Source organism: Excalfactoria chinensis, chromosome 2 (assembly GCF_039878825.1).
Source record: "Excalfactoria chinensis isolate bCotChi1 chromosome 2, bCotChi1.hap2, whole genome shotgun sequence".
Taxonomy (NCBI): Eukaryota; Metazoa; Chordata; class Aves; order Galliformes; family Phasianidae; genus Excalfactoria; species Excalfactoria chinensis.
This window is the reverse complement of record NC_092826.1, coordinates 12491-35191: the sequence shown is the minus strand read 5'-3', so window position 1 is coordinate 35191 and position 22701 is coordinate 12491. Positions and strand designations below refer to the sequence as shown.

Here is a 22701-nt window from a genome sequence, read left to right as displayed (position 1 = left end):
GGCTGCCGCAATCGCTGGCACGTTGAAAGATGACTCCGCACGCACCAGCTGCGGCTTCCACATGTTATCAGCCTGCAAAACAGAGCACAGGCCGTGGTCAGGAGCTGAGGACAAACCAGGAGGATTTCAAGGGGAGGAGCACATCTGCAGAGAAAGCTGCAGGAAATGCGCTCCCTCCTGATCAGGAGCACTTCAGAAGGAGCTGCACTTCTCATCACAGTTGTTTCTCTTCCTGGCGTGCAGTGCCAGGCCATGCCAAGATGCATCTCTCTCTACCCAGACTCATCAGCAATGGCACTGGCGCAGACAGGTGGCCAGGCCCTTTTTGGCCCATTCTTTCCTGCAGGAGAGCACATCTGCGGCTCCCTCTGCTGGCTCAACACAGAGAACAAAGACAAGCCAGAGCTTCATACTGTACCTCCGTGCCCGCCACCTCGGGCTCACATCTGATCTCGCTGCATGCGTTGCCCATCCCAGCAGGTGTGACAAGCTGGAACAGAGAAGAAACACACGTCTGTTTTCTCTATTCACCCAGCACAGTATGGAGGGACTTCTTCAGAACTACCCTTGCATACTCTGCGGCATAGGCAAGTGTTCGAGAAACTACCCCTTGCTTCAGTAAATTCAAACGTGACAGCCTATTAGGCAGCGCTGTACCAAGTTGCTATCCCTCTGCCAGCAGATGGGGACTCTGGCACAGAGCAGCAGATGCAATCACCCAGAGCACTCTGACAGTGCGATAGCAGGGCATTAGACAGCATCCTTCTGAGGGCTGAGCTGGAGGGCAGTGAAGAAACCCACGGCATGTAAAACGACGTGGTGGGACAAAACATGGCACGTACCTGGCAACGAGATCACCTCAGGCTATCTGCAGCAGTTCCTGGTCACTCTGCTCAGATCTTATGAGAGCAAAAGCTGCACCAAGGCAGTGGGCGGAGGGTGGGCAGAGGAGAGAGAAAGAGCAGGTCAGTGAGCAGGGCTAAGACAGCCATGGCATAACGCACACAGCACAACCGTCCCATCCACTTGCTGCAAGACATGCTGAGTCTCAGGCTACGTGATGCCTGTCCACCCAGCAACCTTACTCTGCTTCCATAATTGAGCAAAGAAGACAACGGAAGAAGCATGGGACAGGTGCCACCTTTATGGACACCCCCTTTGGAATGTGTGTACCAGGGGAAGATTATGTCTGACGGTCAAGAGTAAGCAATATGGTGCTTTGAGCGCTGACAGCCAGCACTTCTCAACACCTCGCTGCCCACCCGTCCATCCCACGCTGGCTCAGCTTACCTACAGGATGCTGCGCACGATGGTACTCAAACAAAGGCACTAAACGCACAAGAACAACAAGAAAACCAACCACTCCGAACTCCTACTCGCCCACAAAGGAACACAGAACGCACCGCTCCTCCCCTCATTCCAGGCGCTTATGACATCACCAACGGCCACCAGCCTGCTCCACCATGACCCCCACAAGGGGGGGAGGCAAGACCACGGGGTCACATCTGATTCCAACACGGCACCACAACATTGCAGAACTCACTGTGGGGTTGGAATTACGTCCTGGTGTGGCAGCGCAATGGGAGGTGTTTGGGCACAGCTGAAGAGCTGGCAGACACCGGAGGTTTCCAAAGGAGGGTGCCTGGTTAACTCTCAGCATTCTTTTGCAGGGCTCTTTGGGATGCTTCAAACCCATTTCACTGCCCAGGTCATTTCTAGAAAGTCCAGCTGACAAATGCTCACTTTGTCTGGGTAACGCCTCTATGCATCATGAATGAAAAATAAAATTAAATGGGCACGCCACCCTGTGAAACTTACCTCTCTGCTCTTCATGTCAGCCAGACACCTAAGATGAGCATTACGTGTCCCTGCTCCTGACTGAACATGCACCCAAGTCTGTGTTCCACTCTGCTCCACATCAGGGTCTAAAAGAAACACAGACAGAGGTGATTAGAAGATCCTTTGTGCAAACGAAAGTGCAGGCTGCACGCCTATTCTCTTTAGCAAGAAATACTACTTGAGAATCCACAGATAGTTTTTGGAGAGGGAGTATGAAAGATGAGCAGAAATGAAAGAGATTCATTAAAATAACCGAGTTAATCCTCTCCCTGTCAAAAAGGAGGCGTTCTGGGCACTGTAAGCAGCAGTTCTGAGAACATCTTGCACCACAAATTGTGGCACATGCAGTTTCTTCCCACAGGCTCCTCAATTCTGTCGTTAGTGTCAGATTCACTCCGGTTAAAATACGGGGATCAGAACCGCCATTCAGTTCTGCTGAGGCAGGATCAAACCGCCGGGATCTCGTCCAGTTCCATTCCCTGCTTCTCCTGGCACGGGTGGGGAAAGGAACAGCAAGTGATATCACCTACCCAGACTTCTGCTGGGCCTTCCATTCCTTCGCCCATCCCAGCGAGAAACAGGAGAGCTCTCGTGGCACAAAGCTCGCAGCTGGAGAAATCAAGGCTGCCTCTAAGATGGTGCTTTCAAACAGCACGAGTAACTGGATGTAGGACTTGAAACACAAGGGTAACATGAAAAAGCCACCAGTCCCCACAGATGGGGCTGTTCGCAGAGACAACAGCTGCGTGCTTTCCAGCAGTGTGATGCTCACCCAACAAAGCGCTCAGCCAGCAGATGCCTCCAGCGTCTGAGCATCCATTTGGAGATGGCTTTCTTAACATCCAGGCTGAATCTCCCCTCATACAACCTGAGGTTGTTCCTTCCACTCCTGTCACTAGTTACACGGGAGAAGAGCAGGACAACCCCCACCCCCACATAACCTCTCTTCAGGTAATCGTACAGAATGATAAGGTCTTCCCTGAGCCTCCTCTCTTCCAGACTAAATCATCCCAGTTCCATAAGAAGCTCCCATAAGATTGTGCTCTAGACACCTCACAGCTTCACTGGTCTCCTCTGGACACATCTCAGCATTTCATTGCAGTGAGGGGCCCAGATCAGAACACAGAACTCCAGGTGAGGACTCACCAGTGCCGACTACAGGGGGATGATGGATTCCCTGCTCCTGCTGGCTCCAGCCTTCTGCATTCCAATTCCAATCTCAACCATTCCTGCTGTGGTAGGACTTGAATCCTCATTTGGGGCTGGAGCTCAACAGGTCAGCACATCAGAAATAACACAACGTGCCACTGGAAGACGTGTCTCAAAGCCCAGAAAATCCAACTCTCTGACCTCGGCACAACTCACCAACCAAGAGCCAGGCCTTGACAACTTGGCTGATCTGAGCACGCGGGAGGGGGCCAGACACTGGACCACAAGTGTCCATTTCCACTGCAGCTCCCTGTAGAGAACAGCACCAATCAGCAGGCGTGAATGAATTCATTGACAAGCTGCACAATCAGTCTGTTCTTTATACAAAAAAAACCCCACATCAATTCCAATTCAAAAAAGGAAGGAGTTAATATGGACCAAGATAGTTTCTGTTCTAATGCCTCATTCTCTCACCCCAACTTTTCTTGCCTCATCCCCAACTCCTGGATGATGTCCACAAGCTTAATGGCAGGTCTCAATCCCATAGGATTCCTTTCACAATACTCCATCAGAAAGGATGTTACACTTGTTCTACACACTCAAGCGGACTGAGCATCGGTTTCTCAGTCACTTAAAACACACAGAAGCATCCAAACCCAGAGCACACACATCCCTTCCTGTGGTACTGGAGCCCACAGCTCACCTTCACACCTCTGTCGATTCCCGGTGTTTTACACCCATGCAGCCTCGCTATGGTTCCATGGGTGTCACCCAAGACCTGCAGGACCTCTTTCTCCGCAAACCCCACCTGCAGGCACTGGCTCATGAGGTTCACCACCTGCCCTCCTGCGCAAGAACAAGCACTAAGAACGAGAGCAAAGTGCATCGGATTCAACCTGGCCTGCTCCGACCCTCAGTCCCGCCAGGGATGCAGACTCATCCTCAGAGCCAGGCTGGACATCAACACATGCATCATTCTTCAAACACCCCATCCCAGCAGCAAGGGATCAAAGCGCTGGGACAGCAGAAACAAAAATGCTGTGAGAGTTTCCTGTTGGCACTGAACATGAACAAATCTACTGCTGAGCAACAGGATATGAGACAAACAGCAGAAAACAACCAACCTGCAGAACTAACTCGTTTGGGGTTGGTCCAGACGTTTGCATGCTCTCTTTCCACGGCCCAGGCCAAGCTTGCTGAGCTGCTCCTCATTTGCACAGGGGGAGAACGCTGCAGATGGGATGTGGTGGCTATGCACACCATGCCTTTCTCCTGCTTTTCCTCTCTCCATCTTCCATTAGCAAACAGCATCTCCAAGCCTTCCTTCCTGAAAAAATAACTGGTAAAAAAAGAACTGGCAAGCTTGCTTTTAAAATTGCCTTGTTTATACAGCTTGATGCTTTAAAGCAGAAGCTCACCTAGCAATGACCTATGTCAGACAAGCTCAACCTGCAGGGAAAAGTTATTTCTCTCTGTCGGCAGGCTTTGCACACATTCACAGGTGCAACAGTCTGCCCAGATCTCAGCACAACTTCACTAATGGCTGAAATCCAGTTTATGCCCGCCACGTTTTTCTCTCTTCTGAAACACTGTACTGCTGCAAGAAGCAATGATGCAAGTACAGAATCACAGAATTGGAGCTGGAAGGGACCACTAGAGACCATTCTCCTGATGGCCAGGCTCCTTTAAATGCACCCCAGGATCCCACTGGCCTTCTTGGAAAATATTTCCACATTAGGCATACATTTCAAGGAGGCTCCAGACAAGTAAAGACAGGGGAAAGCACTGGCAAGCCAAAGCAGGTCAAAATTTCCCACACTGCGTTAGCTACAGGGACAATAAATCATGCCCCCAAACTGCTTGCACTAGAACACCCAATCTGAAATCATAGAAGCTGCTGAGATACGAGTTTATCACAACCCAGAAGTCCTTTAGATCGTGCACTCCCTGGTGCAGTGACACTGGAGGATCAGAATCCTTGGAGAAAAGAACCGGGCCTGCTCAGCTCCTTCCCACCCTCCCAAGGAAAAGCAAACCAACCGCACCGCTGCCAGCACAACCCCGCAGCACACAGCAGGGAACACAAACAGCTACCCAGTGCTCCCCTTCACTCCCAGCCTAACTACGAGTCCACCGGAGGATTCAGCGGGAAATCAATAGAGAACACATGAGTGCACACAGGATTGCATAAAGCCAGGATGGAATTGCACACGTGTGTGTGTGTGCACAGGGCTGCACGAGTGTCTGTGAGCACATCCCCCTATTGTCCACCCTATAGACTCATATCCCTCCGTATCAGAGAATCATAGAATGGCCTGGGTTGCAAAGGACTGCAGCAATCATCTAGTTTCAACACCCCTGCTGGGTGCTGGGATGCCAACCACCATACCGGGCTGCCCACAGCCACATCCAGCCTGGCCTTGAATGCCTCCAGTGATGGGGCATCCACAACTTCCATTACCCCTTGTCCTATCACTATCCACCCTCATAAACAGCCCTTCCCCCTCCTGTTTGTGCGCTCCCTTCAGGTACTGAAAGGCCACAATGAGGTCTCCCCGCAGCCTTCTCTTCTCTAGGCTAAACAAGCCCAGATCCCTCAGCCTTTCCTCATAGGAGAGCTGCTCCAGCCCTCTGATCATCACAGTGGCTCTCCTCTGGACCAACCCCAACAGCTCCACATCCTTCCCAGGCCTGGACACAGTACTGCAAACAGGACCTCACAAGAGCTGAGTAGGAGGGGACAATCACCTCCCTCTCCCTGCTGGCCACCCCTTTTTCAATGCAGCCCAGAACACACGTGGATGTATCTTTTTTCATACTTAGATTCCCATCTATGTACATATATAGACCACACCTACACCCCCACCATCTGCTAGAACTCCATATTCCTCCCCATAGCACCCAACAGCCCCCAGGAGCCCCATATCACCCTAAGGCCCCCACAACCCTCTCTCTCTCTATACACCACCCCTTCAAGTCCCATACCTGCCCATATCCTCCAATAGCTCCCCACAACCCCTACACACCCTCATAGCCCCCTAGAGCCCCTAGTCCTCCTATGGCCCACCACAGCCCCATATTCCCCCTAGAGTCCCCCTCAACTCTCTGTAGGCCTTTACAGCCCCTGCACAGCTCCCTCCAGTCTTATATGACTACCTAGAGTCCCCCCACAGCCCCCTACTTTCCTATATCCCCCAGTGGCCCCCCCACATCCCTCTATGGCCCCTGAAGAAAAAACAAAACTAGAGCGGTGCACTTAGAAAGAGACCATTGAAAACAAATGCAAAATGCACACCTGCACAGGCTCACAGGGAAAACTCCAAGAGAAGCAATCTACACAGAGAGATGCTTTTCCCAGCTGCCCCCCCCAGCTCCATATCCCCCCTTTCCCCCCTCCCAGTCCAAAATCCCCCTCTGCCCTCCCCCCCAGCCCCATATCCCCCCTCTGCCCCTCCCTCCCAGTCCCATATTCCTTTCTGCCCCCCCCCCCCCCCCCCCCCTTCCAGTCCCATATCCCCCTCTGGCCCTCCCCACACAGCCCCATATCCCCCTCTGCCCATCCCCCCCAGTCCCATACCGCGTTCTCCCCCCCCCCCAGCCCTCTCCCCGCACCAGTGCCGTTCTCCCCGCACTCCGGCGGAGCTGTCCTCAGCACTCGCTGCCGTGGTGCCGGTTTCCGTCCCGGTGCAGCTCGCACAGCCCCGGCTGCCGCGCCGGTCCCGTTCGGCCTCGGACCGGGCTGCGGGAGCCGCGCTCTGTGTGGAGCCGCCCCTCCAACGGCCGGGACGCAACGCTGGTTCCCGCGCACTGCGGCTCAGCCAATCGGAGCCGGCGGAGCTGCCGCTGCCCAATGGGAGGCCGGGGGAGGGACGGACACCGGTCAGGGGCTGGGAGCCAGGAATGGCCGCGGGGGGAGGACAGAGGTGTGAGGGAGCAACATCCAAACAGCAGGAAAAACAGCACTGAACAGCAGCACAAACCACAGACAGGAAGCTCGGGCTGATCGAGAGCAGCACCGGGATGCGAGAGATCGTTTGCTCCCATCCACAATGGCAGCACAGCTCCTGCTGCAGGAGTGCCTTAGGAATCCACCTCCATCACCACAGAGCAGAGATCAAGCAGGTATGATCGTGGCGTTCCTGAGACCCCATGAGCATCAGCCCCTCCCCCTTGCGTAGTGAGTGGTGGGGGTGGGGGTGGGATGAAGGCTCATCGTCTTCCTCGCCTTCAACTTTCCACCCTGCGGGAGGGGCACCCCCCAACCTGCTTCCAGCTTGCCCTGCGGACATCTAATCACCACGCTGCTCTGGGGCTGTTCCACCCTGATCTTCATGGCCTTCATCCCCTTGTTTCCTCAGACTTAGTGTCTGCAGCTCCCCCTCTCTCTGCCCCCCCTTGCAGCAAGCACAACATTGGTTTTTTGAACTAGGCTTTACAGCACTTTTCTGGGCATGTGATACTTACTGCATAAGTGATTGCATCTGTCATGAGCAGCCTGTTTTCTATCTTGTCATGGATAGTTACCTGGTCTATTAGGCAATGATGCACTTGATAAGTACAAAGGTGTTAATGTCTTAATATTCTATTTCTACTCAGAATACTGACCAAAGGAATAAGTTTGATGTCAGCAGTGGAGAAGCTGTGGAAAAAGATGGCAAAGTCTTGGAGATGGTGTCTCAGTAAGTATGCTGGAAGGGGGGGGGGGGGGGGAATAAAGGATGCTTCTTTCTTGCAATTTGCCACCCTCACATCTGGTCATGTTACACAGGATGTTAGTTACACAGGATCACGGAACACCAGCATCTTCACCATCTTGCAGTTCTTAAAACAGAAGTTTCTTAGGCACTTTTTGCTCTGAGATAGAAATTCAGAGAAGAGTAACATTTATTTATTTGTTTGTTTGTGTGCTTACTTATTAAATGCATGAAATAAATTGGTTGTGTTTCGATTTAAAGCAGTGTTTTTAAATGCATCAATCCCCATGATGAATGCAAAGAATTAGCTAGTCCCTTGCAAACTAAAGCAAGCTTTCTCCAATAGTTTGAATACTGATGTATCATCCTTTCCGTGACTGAAAAATATTGAGTGTTTACGCAACAGGATTAAGTGTTTGTTCTTAAAGCGTAGTTAAGCATTTGAGTGTGGGGAGAAAAAAAACCACCATTTCAGTGTGGGTGGTTTAATGTATATTTTAATTAATAAGTGTTTCCTGTATTCAGTGGAGAAATGGCAGATGTGGTGTGACAGGAGAAATGTCCTTTGCAGGGGAGTTAATAACAAAAACACCTTGTCTTTTTATTTAGTCCTTTTAAAGAAGGTGAAGGATGACTACACAAGGTTTGATCAGATATAAAACACTTCAGCATTTAGTTCTATTATTATCTTCCTTGCTGTATAACGTGGCTCTCGGTGTAAAGGCATAGAAGAAGGTGGTAGTTGTAGATACATCTTGTATTTGTACGCCAGTAAGATTAGTAAGTTATTTTTATATTCTTATAAAGTTCCTGATACCTTTCATAGCCTTTGTTAAATTAGGTTGTTCTGCCTCTAGAGCAGCTACGAATTTGAGAAGTGCCTTTGTGAGTCAGAAGAAGATCTGTAGCGTAGTATCCCATTTCCAGTGGGGAAAGAAAAGAACGGTGCAAGCATACATTTTTACTTCTCAAGCACTTCTACTGTCTCCATGGACTTAGCAGTGCATAGCTCTGCTTTATGGAAATGTATGTGATTTAGTGCTTAAAAGGGAAAACATATTTGCCTTAAGAGCCTTCCAATTTAAGATCCATAAGTACACAAGATGTATTCTGTATTTTTTCAGGTCTAATGACATGGCTGGTTCACAAGAAGGCAGCAAAGAGAGTGTGCTGAAACCAGCACCTTTCAAAAGAGGCCGAGTGCAGAAACCCAAACCAACCTAGAAAGAACTGTTGCATGGAGAAAAGACCATGGACAAGAAAAAGATCCTGAAGAGGAGGAAGATGAAGGTGGAGAAGCAGAAGGATGTGCGTTACACCATGTGAATGAAAGCAGTGATTCGTGCCACAAAGATGTAAGCTTCTCAAGCAGCTGCATAGATGTATTCTTGCTGGGCAGCAGTAAGAAAGATTTACCACTTAATCTGTAAGCATAGTGTTTGTGTGTCTTATTCTTTCCAGTTAAACTGAACTGTCATAGAGTTTTCTGGTGCTTGTAATTAGATTCTGCTTTCTGTGGAGACAGAGATTATATATCACTGATGTTTTTGTTGTTGGTGGTGGTGATACCAGATTTGAAAAGAGAAGTGCTGAACAGAAACGATAATGTTGAAAAAAAAACCATTTCAGATGGAATGTATGCAGAAAAATAACAAATTTTTCTCTTTAAAGTATTCGGGGATTTTAGCTGATGAACAAAAAAAAGAACTTAATTTTTGAGGTGTTTTAATACGAGAATGATTAAAGTAAATATTTTTTCTTCCTTTCATTCCAAAAAAGAGATTGGCCAAAAATGTTTTTCTTACTAGAGTGGAACTTGCCTTCATTTTAGGGAATGGCTGATGCTCCCAAGAAAAGCCCACAGAAGCTAAAAGCTGTTGAAGATGAGAAAGGACCTTCAGATGTCTTGAAAGACATAAAATAAATAAAACACCATTGCTAATAACTAAGACTCCATTGCCAATAAATAAGATTCTATTGCCAATAAATAAGACTCAATTGCTAATAAGTAAGACTCCATTGTTAAGAAATAAGACTCCACTGCCAATAAATAGGACACCATTGCCTATAAATGAGACTCCATAGCCAATATCTAAGACTCCATAGCCAATATCTAAGACTCCATTGCCAATAAATTAGACTCCATTGCCAATAAATTAGACTCCATTGCCAATAAATTAGACTCCATTGCCAATAAATTAGACTCCATTGCCAATAAATTAGACTCCACTGCTAATAAATAAGACTACAGTGGTAATTAGTAAGTCTATATTGATAATATTTGAGACTTGATTGCTAATAAAAAAGACTCCATTGCCTTTAAGTCTCCATTGCCATTAAGTAAGACTCCATTGCCAATAAATCAGACTCCATTAATAATTAAGACTCAATTGCTAATAAAAAAGACTCCATTGCTAATACATAAAATTCCATTGCCAATAAATAAGACTCCATTGCTAATAAATAAGATTCCACTTTTAATAAATAAGACTCCTTTTCCAATAAATAGGACCCCATTGACAATACATAAGACTCCATTTCTAATGAATAAGACTCCATTGTCATTAATTAAGACTCCATTGCCAATAAATAGAACTCCATAGAACTTGGCCTCCTTTGCCAATAAAAAAGACTAAATTGCCAATAAATAAGACTCCATCTCTAATTCAAGTCCATTGCTAAAAAATATGACTCCATTGCTAATTAGAATCCACTGCTAATAAGTAAGACTCCACTGCCAATAAGTAAGACTCCATTGCTAATTAAACAACTTTTCTAATAAATATGACACCATTGCCAATAAAAGAGAATCCATTGCCAATAAATAAGAAACCACTGATAATTAATAAAACTATATTGCTTATAAATAGGATTCATTGATAATAAATAAGGCTCCATTGCCAATATATGAATGCACTGCCAATAATTAAGACTCCATTGCAAAAGAAGAAAACTATATTGCTAATAAGTAAGACTCAAATGCTAATAAATAAGACTGCATTGGCAATAAATAAGATTCAATTGCTAATAAATAAATCTCAATTGCTAATAATGAGATTCCATTGCTAATATATAAGACTCCATTGTCAATAAATAAGACTTCAAAGCTAACAATAAGAGTTCATTGCTAATTAGTAAGACTCAGTTGCTAATAAATAAGACTCCATTGCCAATATATAAGAATCCATTGCTAAAAAGACTCTATTGCCAATAAATAGGACTCCATTGCTAATAATTAAGACTCCGTAGCTGATAAATAAGAATCCATTACTAATAAGTAGGACTGCATTGCAAATAAATAAGACTCCATTGCTAATTAGACCTTACTGGCATTAATTAATAATCCATTTCTAATTAATAAGACCACATTGCCAATAAATAAGACTTTAATGTTAACAAATAAGACTCCATTGCCAATAAATAAGACTCCATTGCCAATAAATAAGACTCCATTGCCAATAAATAAGACTCCATTGCCAATAAATAAGACTCCATTGCCAATAAACAATAGTCCATAGCCAATAACTAAGACTCCACTGCTAATTAGTAATACTACAGTGCTAATAAATAAGACTCAATTGTTAATTAATAAGACTCCATTGCAAATAACATTCCACTGCTAAATAGTAAGACTCCACTGCCACTAATTAAGAAAGACTCCACTGCCACTAATTAAGACTCCACTGCCACTAATTAAGACTCCACTGCCACTAATTAAGACTCCACTGCCACTAATTAAGACTCCACTGCCACTAATTAAGACTCCATTTCTAATTTTTAAGACTCCATTGCTAATGAATAACAGTCCATTGCTAATTAGAATCCATTACCAATAAATAGACTCCACTGCACATATCTAAGACTCCACTGCCAATAATTAAGACTCCACTGCCAATAATTAAGACTCCACTGCCAATAATTAAGACTCCACTGCCAATAATTAAGACTCCACTGCCAATAATTAAGACTCCACTGCCAATAATTAAGACTCCACTGCCAATAATTAAGACTCCACTGCCAATAATTAAGACTCCACTGCCAATAATTAAGACTCCACTGCTAATTAAACAACTTTTCTAATAAATATGACACCATTGCCAATAAATAAGAATCCATTGCCAATAAATAAGAATCCATTGCCAATAAATAAGAATCCACTGATAATGAGTAAAACTATATTGCTTATAAATAGGATTCATTGATAATAAATAAGGCTCCATTGCCAATATATGAATCCACTGCCAATAATTAAGACTCCATTCCAATAATTAGGACTCCATTGCCAATACATAAGACTCCATTGCTAATAAATAAGTCTCCACTTCTAATTAGTAAGACCCCTTTGCTAATTAGTAAATCCCGCTGCCACTAATTAAGACCCCATTGCCACTAATTAAGACCCCACTGCCACTAATTAAGACCCCATTGCCACTAATTAAGACCCCATTGCCACTAATTAAGACCCCATTGCCACTAATTAAGACTCCATAGGAACCAAATAAGGCTCCATTGCCAATCAGTAAGAATTCATTGCTAATAAGACTCCATTGCCTCCATTCCAAATTAATATGACTCCTTTGCCAATAAATTAGATTCCATTCCTAATAAATAAGACTCCAGTAATAATAAATAAGAGTCCATTGCTAATTAGAATCCAATACCAATAAATAAGACACCATTGCCAATAAATAAGACTACACTGCTAATTAATAAGGCAATATTGCTAATAAATGAGGCTCCATTGCTAATAAATAGAACTCCAGTAATACTTAAGACTCCATGGCATTAAATAAGACTCCATGGCATTAAATAAGACTCCATGGCATTAAATAAGACTCCATGGCATTAAATAAGACTCCATGGCATTAAATAAGACTCCATGGCATTAAATAAGACTCCATGGCATTAAATAAGACTCCATGGCATTAAATAAGACTCCATGGCATTAAATAAGACTCCATGGCATTAAATAAGACTCCATGGCATTAAATAAGACTCCATGGCATTAAATAAGACTCCATGGCCAATAAATAAGACTCCATGGCCAATAAATAGAATTAAATTAATAATTAATACTGCGTTGCTAATAAATACAACTCCATTGCTAGTAAATAAGAATCCAATGCTAATTAGTAAGACTCCATTGCCAATAAATAATAATCCATTGCCAGTAAATAAGAATCCATATCCAATAAATAAAACTCCATATTCAGTAAATAAGAATATATTCCTAATAAATAAGACTCCATAGCCAATAAATAAGACTCCAATAAGAAAGACTCCAATGCTACTTAGACTCCCATGCAAAAAAATAAGACTCTGTTGCCAATAAATAAGACTCCGTTGCCATTAAATAAGACTCTGTTGCCAATAAATAAGACTCCGTTGCCATTAAATAAGAGTCCATTGCCAATAAATAAGACTCCGTTGCCATTAAATAAGAGTCCATTGCCAATAAATAAGACTCCAGTGCCAATAAATAATACGCCACTGCTAATTAGTAAGACTACACTGGTAATAAATCAGACTCCATTGCCAATAAAAAAGATTAAATTGCCAATAAATCTATATAAATAGCTAATAAATAAGACTCCATGGATAATAAATAAGACTCCATTGCCAATAAATAAGACTCCATTGCCAATAATTAACAATCCATTGCTAATATTATGCCATTGCCAATAAATGAGAATCCATTCCTAATTAGTAAGACTCCATTGATAATTAATAAGACTCCATTGCTAATAAATAAGTCTCTATTGCTAATAAATAAGACTCCACAGCATATTAAACACCATTGTTAATAAATAAGACTCCATTGCCTATAAATAGGACTCCTTTTCCAATAAATAAGACTCCTTGGCCAATTAATAGGACCCCATTGATAATACATAATACAAGACTCCATGGCCAACAAATAAATAAGACTCCATGGCCAACAAATAAATAAGACTCCATGGCCAACAAATAAATAAGACTCCATGGTCAACAAATAAATAAGACTCCATTGCCAATAATATGCCATTGCTAATTAGACTCCATTGCCAACAATTAAGACTCCATTGCCAACAATTAAGACTCCATTGCCAACAATTAAGACTCCATTGCCAACAATTAAGACTCCATTGCCAATAAGACACCACTGCCAATAAATAAGACTCAATTCCTAATTAATAAGACTCCACTGACAATAAATAAGACTCCATTGCTTATTAGACTTAATTGTCTATATATAAGACTCCATTGCTATTAAAAAAGACTCCATTGCCAAGAAATAAGACTCCATTGCCAAGAAATAAGACTCCATTGCCAAGAAATAAGACTCCATTGCCAAGAAATAAGACTCCATTGCCAAGAAATAAAACTCCATTGCCAAGAAATAAGACTCCATTGCCAATAATATGCCACTGCCAATAAATAAGAATCCATTCCTAATTACTAAGACTCCATTGCTAATAAATAAGGCTCCATTACCTATAAATAAGACTCCTTTGCCAATTAATAGGAGCCCATTGATAATACATCAGAATCCATTTCTAATAAATAAGACTCCATTGCCAATAAATAAGACAGCAGTGCCAATAAATAAAACTCAATTGCCAATAAATAAGACTCCATATCCAGTAAGTAAGACTAAATTGCTAATAAATAAGACTCCATAGGTAGTAAAGAAGACTCCATAGCAAATACATAAGTGTCCATAGCAAATAAATGACTCCATAGCAAATAAATAAGACTCCATAGCAAATAAATAAGACTCCATAGCAAATAAATAAGACTCCATTGCTAATTAGTATCCATTGCCCATAAATTAAACTCCATTGCTAATAACTAAGAGTCCATTTCCAATAAATAAGCCTCCACTGCCAATAAATAAGACTACACTGCTAATAAAAAAGACTACACTGCTAATAAAAAAGACTACACTGCCAATAAAAAAGACTCCATTGCCAATAAAAAAGACTCCATTGCCAATAAAAAAGACTCCATTGCCAATAAAAAAGACTCCATTGCCAATAAAAAAGACTCCATTGGTAATAAACAAGATTCCAGTGACAATAACTAAGATTCCATTGCTAATGATACTTCGTAGCTAATTACTAAGACTCCTTTGGCCATAAATAAGACTCCATTGCCAATAAATAAGACTCCATCGATTTAAATAAATAAGTGAATGCTTGTGTTAGCCTTCACTGCTAATCATTGTTCAATCATGGTGTTTTTCTCATTCTTTAACCCTTCGTTTCCAATTAGTGTCCAGTCATTGTCTGTGTTTCCTGGTCTACCCATTCAGTGCCACTCACTGTCCAGTCTTTCTCTGTATCTCATTCTCTATCTATTTACTGCTACTCAATGTCCAATTGTTGTCTGTGTCTCAGTCTGTCATGTTTCACTGCCACTCATTGTGCAATCTATCTCTGTCTCTCATTCTCTACCCATTAACTGCCATTCACTGTCCAATCATTCACCATGTCTCATTCTGTAACCCTTCCCTGCCACTTCTTGTGCAATCATTCTCTCATTCTGACACCATTCACTGCCACTTACTGTCCAAATGTTTCCTGTCTCTCATTCTTTCACCATTCCCTGTCATTCAATGTCCAGTCATTCTCTGTGCCTCATTCTGTACTGATAGGGAACATGGTAAAGTTGGATGTCATTCACTAGGGGTGACCCAAGCTCTGTATGTCTGCTGTACTGAGCTTGTCAATAAAATCAACACTAGAGTACCCACGAGTTTGAGTCTCACCTGGTTCCTTTCTGCAACAGTACCCATTCATTGCCACTCACTTTCCAGTCATTCTCTATGTGCCATTCTCACACCATTCATTGCTGCTCACTATCCAATCATTGTATGTTCCTCATTCTCTAATGCTTCTTTTCCACTTATTGTCCAATCATTGTTTGTGTCTCATTCTTTACCCAGTAACTGCTACTCACTACCCAATCATTTTCTGTCTCTCATTCTCTTACTGTTCACCGTCACTTCTTGTGCAATCATTTTCTGTGTCTCCTTGTCTAAGCATTCGCTGCCAATCATTGTCCAATCATGGTGCGTTTCTCATTCTTTAGCTCTTCATTGCCAATTAGTGTCCAATCATTGTCTGTGTCTCATCCCCTCCCCATTCATTTCCACTTGTTATCCAGTCACTCTCTGCGTCTCAGTTAGTACACATTCCCTTCCACTCACTGCCCAGTCATTCTCTGTCTCTCATTCTTTACGCATTCATTGCCATTCACTGTCCAATCATTTTCTGCGTCTCATTCTGTAACGCTTCCCTGCTGCTCCTTGTCCAATCGTTCTTTGTGTCTCAGTCTGTACCCATTCCCTGCCCCTCACTGTCCAGTCATTTTCTGTGTCTCATTCTGTAACGCTTCCCTGCTGCTCCTTGTCCAATCGTTCTTTGTGTCTCAGTCTGTACCCATTCCCTGCCCCTCACTGTCCAACCATTTTCCGTGTCTCATTCTCTCCCCATTCAGTGCCACTCATTGTCCAGTCATTCTGTCTCATTCTCTCCCCGTTCATTCCACTCAGTGTCCAACCATTCTGTCTGTCCATCCCTGGGCACCCCTCACTGCCCAGCATTTTCTATCAGCGCTTTGCCCACAAATGTCGTAGTTCTCTGCCTCTCATTGTGTACTAATTAGCTGCCTCTTGTTGTAATGACTGTCTGCCTCTTATTCTGGCATCCCTGGTTGCTTCTCGTTGTGTTACCATTCTTTTCTCTCCTTGTCCAACCATTCCTTGCCACCAGGTGCAGTTCTCCCTCACTCATTCTAGCAATTCTCTGCCTCGTTTCTCTTCTATTTCGCTGTCTCTCATTGTCATCATTCTCTGTCTCTGACCGTAATCATTCCCTTGTTCTAATTCTCTACTAACTCTGTACCCAATTCCCCCTCCATGATCTCTCAGCATTGCCACACAGCGTCCCTTACAGCGTCAATCCAGCACGGCTCCTTGCTGTGTAACACCAACGATGCCTCCAGATCTACACACAACTTCAAAGCCAAACATGAGCTCGGTGTCACATCCCAGTGACAGCTCCAACTTCCCATGCCTGCTATTTATCTACAGCATCAGCACAGCATTACGGCCCTATGGCGGCCCTATCAGCCTTATGGGTCACTTCAGGAACATCAGCCCTCTGGGTCAGTGCAGCAAAGTCCCCCCCTCTGGGTTACTCCTTGCTGGCCTTCCAACACTAAGTCAACATCACTCCACCATCTCATTCTCCCTCATTGCCCCACAGCATCACTCACATCACCCCCCACATTGTCTCTGCCCTACATTCTCACCCCACACCATCAGTGCAGTCTCAGAGCAAGGCCTTACCTGCTGTAGTGCAGTAATAGAACAGGCAATGCAGCAGCGCTGGCGGAGAAGCGTAGTCCTGGAGCACAGCACGGCAGGTAACGGTCACACACAGCAGCTACGAAGGCAGAACAGAGAAGAGGAGCTCCTCAATGTGGGCAGAGCTTCCGGCAGAAGGAGCTGCAGCAAAAACATTCTCCCTTCCACTGGCAGCCCTTATATGAGGATTGGGAAGGGGCGGAGCCAGGGTCCGCCCTGCAGCCAATTAGGTGCATTGCCTGCAGCTGTGCTCTGCTGCCGTGTCTGCCCCCAATCATGGCTTCCTGCATGACTCAGCATTTCTATTGCAGCACCCCAACGTCCCCCCTGGCATCGCCCCCCGCATCACCGCCTGCATCACCCGCATGTCACCCCCCTGACGGAATCCACGTGCCGTCATTTCTCATCTACTGATGCACCCCCCTTTCTTTACAGGTAGATGTGATTGTTGGCTGTTTATGACTTTGTTTTTGTCTTTAGTATTGATTGCAGCTGTTACGTAACAGCCTGATTGTTTACCTGCTGGGAGGTGTGGGCAGCCAGTGAGCACAGGTGGGAGCAGTTCAGGGCTGAAAGCTGATTGGGCCCAGCCTGGCTCCACCCCCCTCCTTGAGCCACATTTAAGGGCTGTGCAGGGCAGGGGGCAGCATCAGCTCCTTGCGGTGCCTCCATGAGAGCATTCCAATGAGTGGTTGCTCTTTCTTGCTGGATATCGTATGGGCCTTGTCTCTGCTTGGAGATACTTTCCTTTGGGCTGCACAGTGAGTGTTGGGCTTTGCAGTGCGGTAAGAAATTCCTTCTTTATTTCTGGGTTTTAGATTTTCACTTTTTGGGGCTCTTGGCTGCGTTTAAGGATGGGTAGAAGGAGCAGCATTTGTGTCTGGAATCTGCTTCCTTTGGAGAGCTGGGTGAGCCATTTTCCCTCCTTTCTTTATTTCAGGGCTTTGGGGGTGAAGGAAGCGGGGTGGAACAGGGGGCACAAGTTGGTCTGTCCCATCCCTGGAGCCGTTTGAGGCTGCGTGTAGCCTGCTGTGGTGGTTGGTTATTTTAGCCATAGCAGGGGGGTTGGAAGGCGATGATAGTTAATGATCCTTCTCAGCGCAGGCCATCATATGATTCTATGATCATGTATTGCAGAGTATCTCCTACAGCTGTGATTGCTGTGGCACACCGCTTGTCGCTGCCATTGTCATCATCGTCATCATCTCCATCATCACCATGTTCATCATCTCCATCTGGATGTGGAGCCTTTGGCCGCCGTTGTCTGGACTTGGTTATACAGCGAGTTGGTCATGCATCCAAAGTCCACCCATCCAGTTGGTGTCTTCCTCATTTGGAGCCGAGGATGCTGTGGGCTCCCACGTCAGAGGCCTTGCTGAGTTCCAGCTGGATGATATCAGCAGCTCTCTCAGGCCACCAGGTCGGTCAAGCAGGATTTGCCCTCGGTGAAGCCACGCCGGTTCTCCCACATCACATCCAGCTTCCACGTGCCCTGGCTCTCTTCTAGGAGGATCTGCTCGGTGGTCGTTCCCAGCACAGCAGCGAGACTGGCGGGTCAGCAGTTCCCATCATCATCCCTTCTACGCTTCCTAAACAGGAGTACGATGTTGGCCGTGTTTCTGCTCACCAGGACCGCACCTGACTGCCACCACTTCTCACACAGCACTGAGAGCAGCTCGGTGACTGCAGCACTGAATTACCTCGTCACTCTGTGATGCATCTCATCGGGATCCACAGAGTCCTGGTTTTCAGGTCCTTAGGACATCTAAAGGTGGATGTCACTCACAGCGCGGGACAAGGAGGGAACCAGCAGGGCTGGCGTCGCTTCCTCCATCCCTCCCTCCCAAAGCAAAGGCGAGGGCTGTGTATAATGAGCAGCGATCAGAGAACACAGAGGTAAAAATGTGGTTGAGTACCTAAGCCTTCTACTTGTCTGTTCCCAGCCCTATTGCTGCAGGTAAGAAGCATTATGAACAAGTGTGGTACCTGCAGATGTGGGCAGTGCCTTCATTGCAGTATTGTGTCCAACAGGTGCCAGCAGAGCCCCGAGAGATGCGTGGCTCCCGATGAGAACAGCGAGGAACAGAAACCTACATTGCCTGGAACCCCGCAGAACCAGCTTTGCTGAGCGGTAACTCTCAGCCCAGCAGGTAAGAGCAGCACACACTGACTGTGTTTTATCTGTTCTATATTGTGACTTAAGGTAGAGTTCCAGAGCTCCTTTCTGCACTTTTGGGGTGCCCTACGGGCTGTCTGCTCTCGTCCTTCTGCATTCTGTTTGCCTTTACACTCTGTCACTGCTCATGTATTTCCTGCAGTGTTCTCTTTGTTTTCAGTTTTGCTGTTCTGTTCAGCATTCTGTTGGGTTTGTTTTCTGTTTTGGTGTTCTCTCCTGTATTCTCTTGGGTCTTCCCTCCCATATCAGAGTCCCTTGCAGCTTTCTTTAGTGCCTTATATCCTATTCTTTTGTTCACTGCAGCCTTGGAGGCCATGCTCTCCATCTCAGTGGTTCTTGCAGTGCCCTTTTGGGCCTTGTCCCCACATTTATGCTTCTTGCAGTGCCCTTTTGGGCCTTGTCCCCACATTTATGGTTCTTGCAGTGCCCTTTTGGGCCTTGTCCCCACGTTTATGCTTCTTGCAGTGCCCTTTTGGGCCTTGTCCCCACGTTTATGCTTCTTGCAGTGCCCTTTTGGGCCTTGTGCTCTGTTTTAGTGTTCTTTGCAGTGCCCTTTTGGGCCTTGTGCTCTGTTTTAGTGTTCTTTGCAGTGCCCTTTTGGGCCTTGTCCTCACATTTATGCTTCTTGCAGTGCCCTTTTGGGCCTTGTGCTTTGTTTTAGTGTTCTTTGCAGTGCCCTTTTGGGCCTTGTCCCCACATTTATGCTTCATGCAGTGCCCTTTTGGGCCTTGACCTGTTTTACTGTTCCCTGCTGTGCCCTTTTGGGCTTTGCCTCCTATCTTGATGTTCCCTGCTGTGCCCTTTTGGGCCTTGCATTCCATCTTGATGTTCCCTGCAATGTTCTCTTGCGCTGTGCCCCCCTGTTTAGTGTTCCTGCAGTGTTCTTTTGGTGTTTCCATTTGGCCTCCTGCGCTGCCTTCCCTTTGGCCTCTGTTCTTAGTGTTTCATACCACGCTCTCTTTGCCCTGACTTTCCCTTGTGCTTTCCCTTTGCTTTTCTCTTGTTTTTGCCCTTGTGTTACTGTTGGCTGCTTGCTTTGCTTTTCTTTTTTGGGGGCTTTCTGTGGGCGTTCTGCTTCCATTTGCCTTTGGCTCTCTGGGATTTGTTGGGAGGCGGCGTTCATGTTAATGTTGACCTGAAGCTGCACCTTAATGGGAGCTCTAGTGATAATTGCATTTGTCTGCAGAGTATCTGTAAGTAGAACCCTTTGTTTTTGTTTAAGTAACCTTAATTCTAATCCTAGTGCAAAATACCACTTGTAAAGTAACTGCACTTTTAACCTTAGAAATAGCATTACTTCTATCCCTAATAGCATTAATTCTACTGCTCCCTTCCATCACAGTTAGTGTAATGTTCACAGTGTGGTACCTGCAGATGTGGGCAGCGCCTTCATTGCCGTGTCGTGTCCTACAGGTGCCAGCAGAGCCCCGAGAGATGCGCGGCTCCCGATGAGAACAGCAAGGAACAGAAACCTGCATTGCCTGGAACCCCGCAGAACCAGCTTTGCTGAGCGGTAACTCTCAGCCCAGCAGGTAAGAGCAGCACACACTGACTGTGTTTTATCTGTTCCATTTTGTGACTTAAGGTAGAGTTCCAGAGCTTATTTTTGCACTTTTGGGTGTCTTATGGGCTGCGTGCTTTTCTCCTTTTGCCTTTTTTCTTGCCTTTGCTCTTTGCTGTTGTTTTGGGTTTTGATGCCGTGTTTTCTTTGCTCTCACTTTTGCTGTTCTGTTCAGCACTCTATGGGCTTTGGTGTTCATTTTGGTGCTCACCGCAGCATTCCCTCCAGCCTTTCATTCCATATTGGAGTTCCAAGTAATTTCCTCTGCTGCCTTGCCCTCCATCTTGATGATCTTTGCAATGTTCTCTCGGGACATGCCTTGCATTTCAATGTTCCCTTCAGTGCCCTTTTGGGCCTTGCCCCCCACGTTAATGTTCCTTGCAGCGCCCTTTTGGGCCTTACCATCCATCTTGATGTTCCCTGCGCTGTTCTCTTGGACCTCGCCTTCCATGTCAGCGTTCATTGCAGCATTGTCTTGGGCCTTGCCCTCCATCTTGATGTTCCCTGCAGCGTTCTTTTGGACTTTGCCATCCATCTTGATGTTCCTTGCAGCATTTTCTTGGGCATTGCCATGTATCTTGATGTTCCCTGCAGCGTTCTTTTGGACTGGGCCATCCATCTCGATGTTCCCTGCAGCGCCCTTTTGGGCCTCACCCTTTATTTTGCAGTTTTCTGCAGCGTTCATTAGGGCTTTGCCCTCTGTTTTAGCGTTCCCTTTGTTCTTGTCTTGGCCTCCTATGCTGCCTTTCCTTTGGCCTTTGTTTTTTCTATGACCTACCACAGTCTCTTTGCCCTTGCTTTTGCTTTGGCTTTCCCTTGCCTTTTCTCTTGTTTTTGCCTTACTGTTGGCTGCTTGCTCTGTTTTGCTTTTTTGGGTTTTTTTTGTCTGCTTTCTGCTTGAATTTGCCTTTGTCTCTCTGGGATTTCCTGGCTTACGGCATTCAAGTTAATTTTTATCCGTTTCCCTATTTTAATGGGGGCTCTAGTGGTAATTATAGTAACCTGTAGCGTTTCTGTAAATATAATTGTTAACACAATATTAAAGATGTCTTTTAAGCTAAATGTAGCCATAAAAACTGATGCCTTGTGTTGTATGTGAATGTTACTTTCATTGTAATCATAGCGTGGAATGAAATTGTTAAACTTAGTGCAAATTTAAACATATAAATAGCATTAATTGTTTCCCTAATGGCGTTCATTGTTTCCCTAATTAGAGCCCCGAGAGATGCGCGGCTCCCAATGAGAACAGCGAGGAACAGAAACCCGCATCGTCCGGAACACCGCAGAACCAGCTTTGCAGACCGGTAACTATCAGCGCAGCAGGTAAGGGCAGCACACACTGCCTGTTTTTTATCTGTTCCATATTGCGACTTAAGGTAGAGTTTCAGAGCTTATTTCTGCACTTCGGGGTGTTTTACGGTCTGTCTGTTTTTGTAGTGCTGTGTTGTCTTTGTGTTTGATCTGTGCTGTTTCTCAGCTGTTTCTTGCAGTGTTGTCCTTGCTCTCCATTTTGCCATTGCCCACATCATTCTCTTGTGCCTTGCCTTTCATTTTGGCATCGTTTGCATCGTTTTCTCGCGTTCTATTTTGGCGTTCGCGGCATCATTCTCTCGGGCTGTGCCCTGCATTTTGGCGTTTCCGCGTCGTGCTCTTTGCCTCGCCCTCCATTTTAGCGTTCTCTTCATCATTCTTTTGGGCCTCGCCCTCCATTATGGCGTTCCTTGCATCATTCTGTAGGGCCTTGCCATGCCTTTTGGCATTCATTAAGTCGTCCTCTTGGGCTTCGCCCTCCTTTTCAGCGTTCACCGCATCATTTTGTAGGGCCTTGTTCTGCATTTTGGCGTTTTTTGCATCGTTCTCTTTGGTGCAGGCCTCCATTTTGGAGTTGCCTGCATCATTTTGTAGGGTCTTGTCCTTCATTTTGGCATTT

The 22701-nt window shown here is 45.4% G+C and overlaps 1 long non-coding RNA gene across 1 annotated transcript; it reads left to right on the top strand.

The window, feature by feature from the left end:
- The first annotated feature begins 19077 nt into the window (after positions 1–19077).
- On the top strand, positions 19078–22171 carry LOC140249082 (uncharacterized). The gene is made up of 3 exons (XR_011902940.1): positions 19078–19184; positions 20624–20742; positions 21986–22171. It is a non-coding gene; the product is annotated as an uncharacterized lncRNA (long non-coding RNA).
- The last annotated feature ends 530 nt before the right edge of the window (positions 22172–22701 follow it).